Source organism: Mastomys coucha, unplaced genomic scaffold (assembly GCF_008632895.1).
Source record: "Mastomys coucha isolate ucsf_1 unplaced genomic scaffold, UCSF_Mcou_1 pScaffold1, whole genome shotgun sequence".
NCBI lineage: Eukaryota > Metazoa > Chordata > Mammalia > Rodentia > Muridae > Mastomys > Mastomys coucha.
Window position 1 is genome coordinate 46,655,868 of NW_022196891.1, and position 5,234 is coordinate 46,661,101.

The following is a 5,234-nucleotide window of genomic DNA, read 5'->3' on the forward strand; positions in this document are numbered from 1 at the left end:
TATATATACATATATGTGAATGCTGTTTCTTGACACACACCAAAAGAGGGTGATTCCCATTACAGATCATTGTGATCCATCATGTGGTTGTTGCAAATTGAACTCGGGACCTCTGGAAGAGTAGTCAGTGCTCTTAACTGCTGAGCCATCTCTCTATTTCACCCCTGTTTTTCCCCTTCTACCACGTAGGTTCCTGAAGGTAATTCTCAGGTTCTCAGGCCTGATGATAAGTGTCCTTACTGAACTGGGTCACCAGCCCCAAGGTGATATTTAAGATAGTTGGAAGTTTGGAAAATAGGTCTAGGATAGATAGATGACAGATAGATAGATAGATAGATAGATAGATAGATAGATAGATAGATAGATAGACAGACAGTCAGATAGATAGATACACAAAGTAGGAGTAGCGTGCTTGCCTATATACATGAAGTCCTACCTAGCAATCCTCAGGACTATATGAAACCAGGCACAGAGATGATGCATGCCTGTAATACATTGAGGAGATAGAAGCAGGAAAATTCTAAGTCCTAGCTCATCCTTGGCTCTATAAAATTAAATAAATGAAGGAAGAAAGGAAGGCAGACAGGAAGGAAGGAAAGAAGGAAGGACATGAAATAATTGAGTTTTGAGAATACGGCCAATACTTAAGGAACAGGAAAATAAGAAATAAGTAAAGAAAAGAGGGAACATTGTAAGTATAGAAGAAGACCAAGAGAAATAAAACTTCTAATCACTAAAATTATGATATTGTTTCAAAAAAAAAGAAAAAAAATCTGGATCCTGATGGCAACCACAGGGATTTTATGGCTGCATTCATACCCAGTCAGCACCTTTGAAATTTGGATGGTTTGAGAATCTGGAGGTTCTGCTGCCCCAAGGACAGGCTACAGGGTAAAACACTATCTCAAACAAATCACAGAGAGAGAGAGAGAGAGAGAGAGAGAGAGAGAGAGAGAGAAAGAGAGAGACAGAGACAGAGACAGAGACAGAGACAGAGACAGAGAGACAGAGAGACAGACCGAGAGAGAAAGAGAATAACATTGGTAGGACTTCAAAATATCTAGCCAATCTATTCTTCTTCCAAAAAAGCAAGCCAAATTATTAGTATAATATTCTAAGTTATTTTCTAATATTTTACCTAATAGATTTTTCTAAATTTCTTTTAACATTATTTTTGTACTGCCAGTTTATTTATGTTGTAAATAAGTCAATTAATAATACAACTTTGACTTTTTTATTAGCAGAATTCCACAAACTTCCTGTTTTGATGAACTTATTTTATAATCCTAAATTTCTAAAAGCATTCTTTTTCATATCTGATATATTCTTTACAAGTAAAAGCTTTCTTTAAAATAGATTGTAACTTAAAATCTGATAAATCAGCTGGAAGGAGCAAGGGGATTAATTTATGTTTGTACGTGTTATCAGTCCCAAAGATGAAACAATGTATTCATTGTTAAATAATCTTAGTTTATCTTGAGAAAGCACTTTGAAATTAGTAGGCCCATTATTTCCACGAAATGAAATGCCAAGATGTGAAGATAGTACTCAGTTATTCACATAATTAGGAAAACACTTGAGTCAAGAATCCCAAAGGGTAAAGTGGCCATGTGTTTTAAGAGTCATTAGTTTTTAGAAGGTAAAATGGTATTTATATTTGTATATGGCAGATTCTTTAAGGACATTTAAATTTTTTTCCTGAAAAACAGAAAAGAAGCCAGCTTGTAATCACCTAAACATTCAGTCAGATTTCATCTTGTGCTATTGCCAAAACAGTTGTGCTCAGACCTCAGATCACATTTCAGGAAGGCCATGAGCTTACCTGCTAATCATAAATAAGTAGATTAACCAAGAAAGGAATTAATTGTTTGCCACCTAACAAGTATTTGTTTGCTGTGTGTGGTAGTACTGCCTTTGACTTCAGAACCCAGGAGGCAGAGGCCAGCCTGGTCTACGTAGCAATTTCAAAAGCAACCAGAGCTACATTGTTGCCAGAGGCCATCTCTCGCTCTTCCTCTTTCTTGGTTCTCTCTTGAAGGTAAGCTGAGGAGATAGAAGGCCAGCTGTGGTGTGATACTTAAGGTTGCTGTAAAATACTAAAATGTCTACCTATCTTAGGTCTAAGTCACTTTGCTGCAGTAGCTGACCTTCCTGTCTGAGTTCCTCAGAGGCCAGAAGCTACTGTCTCTGGCATTAGCTCCTCGTCTTAAAACAGCAGGGGATTAAGTAATGGATTAATTGCTAGAGCCTTTTCTCTCTTTCCAAATGCTTCTCGCTTCTCGCTTGTCAGGCTAGGGGGAAGTTCAGAGCAACGAACTTCTTTTGTAGAAGGAAAAACTTCTACAAAAGCAAATGCTTGCAGCCAACCATAGGACTGAGCACGGAGTCCCCAATGGAGGAGTTAGAAAAAGGACTGAAGGAGCTGAAGGGGTTTTCAACCCCATAGGAAGAACAATATCAACCAACCAGACCCCCACCCCAGACCTCCCAGGGACTAAACCACCAACCAAGGAGTACACATGGAGACACCAATGGCTCCAGCTGCATATGTATAGCAGAGGATGGCCTTGTCGGGCATCAATGGCAGAAGAGGCCCTTGGTCCTGCGAAGGCTCGATGCCCCAGTGTAGTCCCCTATGCATTGCAAGGGTGGGGAAGCAGGAGTGGGTGGATGGATAGGGGAACATCCTCATAGAAGCAGGGGGAAGAGGGATGAGATAGGGGGTTTCGGAGGGGACTGGGAAAGGGGATAACATTTGAAATGTAAAAAAGAAAATATACAATAAAAATATATGGATTAAACTCACATAAATTCATATACAGATTTATGCACACACATCATAAATATCCATTCAAACTACTTGGGCTCAGCTATCATACTATCTTATTATCACATGATTTTTCCTAGCATCCCTATTTTACAAAAGTTCACTAAAAGTTCAAACATAAATTGAATAAGAAGTTTACAACAGAAAATGTTTACATGCTTATCAATTAGGAGTAATTATCTGGCTAAACATTCATCACCTGTCACCAGCTTTACAGGTTTATGGAGAGTTAAAAACCATAACTTTTGTGACTATGTTATTAGTGAAGTTTTATATAGATAAATCGAGTCAATATTTTATCTTCTATACTTGCACCTATAGTAAAGCCTTCATTTCCTTTTTATGACCTTTGATTAATGGTTTTACAACCTCTTGAAATGTGCTCTGAGTAGTAGATTAGTACTTGCTATCTCAGAAGCAATTAGCTCATGATTCTTGAAGACTGGCTAAGTTCTCTCTGCAGTTTTGACTATCACAAAAGAGCTTAGTAATTACTATAATTTTATGAATTCTTATAGGGTCATCATTAAGAATTAAGAAATCATCTATTTGTCTATATAGCATCATTATAAGACTGTACATCTTCATTGTTCTGCAGAGATGCTCAAAAAAGTGGGCTAATGCCTAGTGATTGTTTTATATACATATATGTATATATGTATACATATATACATATATACATATATATATAACAAACAATAATAATATATAATTTTCCTGTTACTATATATAGTAACAGGAAAAGCATATTAATAACAGGAATCTTTCATAATTGCTCCCCTTGCCTACAGGAGCAAATCTGTCAAAGACTATAATTCAAGGTGGACCCATCTCAGAAAGATTACCTGCTAGTTTTTAGCTTCTCCTTGATGGCTTCTGATGCATTATAAAAACCATGTCTCCAAAAGTAAATGAAGAAAGAAAGAAGGAAACAAACAAACAGAGAGAGAAAGGGAGAAAGAGAGAGAGAAAGAGAGAGAGGAAGAAGGAAGGAAGGGAGGAAGGAAGGAAAGACAGAATGAAGGAAGGAGAAGAAATGTATGTTTTACTCTGTCAATAATAAACTGCATCTACCCAACTAAGCTAAGAAATTCATAAGAACATTAATTTTATGTTCGTATTGGTTATTACAGTTGTTTGAGACAGGATCTCACAAGTGACAGGACTACACAAGTATACCACCACATTTAGGTAGAATCTGATTCTTTTATTCTCTGTGTAGAAGGGGCCATGGTCCACATGGATCCTCAATCTCTTAGCTTTGTTAGGGTGGCTACTGAAGGGGATAGTGTCTGTCCTCATATTGTGGAGGGAGGGATTTGCAATCAAGAGCATCTGATACATTCATCAGATATTACAATGTGCAACATGTTGTAGGAGAGTCTCAGCCTGCTTAAATCTAGATTCTTTCATCTGTGGTGGATCTATGAATGTTAAGGCACTCACCTAATTGTCTACACACACACACACACACACACACACACACACACACAGAGAGAGAGAGAGAGAGAGAGAGAGAGAGAGAGAGAGATAGTTTGTGACAGTGTGTCATGCATGTGCTGTGTGAACATCTATATTCTATAAATTTAATAATAAAACCCAGTTTTTAGAAGGCACCTTAGAATATAATATTAATATAATTAATTAATTAATATAATTAATATAATTATAATAATATATAATTTTAATTAATTAATATAATTAATATAATATTTCTATTCTAAAGTAAATAGAGTGGGTGGTGTGGCTACTATATGGGATGAAAATTGGCTAGTGAGGGGAATTGAAGGTAGGCTGGGAAAAGCTATAAAGCCTTATTAACTCCCCAGGAAGGAGGTGTTTATCTATTGAATATAGACTGTGAATAGACATGAAGAAAAATGCTTACTTTCAAAACTGTCTACAGATACAGTTAGAGACTAAAGTCACAGGAGATCAACCACTGGCATGGGGCACTAGTTAAGATGTTAAGTGGTGGAAGAGAGGGATACTTACTGGCTTAGGCAAGAAGACAGTAGAGAATGGGAACCAGTCCCTAAGGTTCAAAATGAGAAAGCCCAGGACTTCCGAATTAAACAAGAGGACAAGGAGGATTTCTAGGTTTTAATGTGGGTAGACAGGTGGCAAAAGTAAGTTGTTGGTGTTTACAGAGCACTGATTTTGTAGTTTGATTGGTTTTTTGTTTGTTTGTTTGTTTTTTTAATATGGGTAACAATAAAGAAAGCTTGGGCAGATAGATTAGAAAAAAAGACAATTCCTCTAAAAAGAAAAGAAAGAGTAAGGAAGGGGTGGAGGGAGGGAAGGAGGGAGAGGAGGAAGGAGAGGAGGAGGGAGAGGAGGAGGGAGGGGAGGAGAGAGAGGAGGAGGGAGGGGAGAAGGGAGGGAGGGTGGGAGAGAAGGGGGGTCC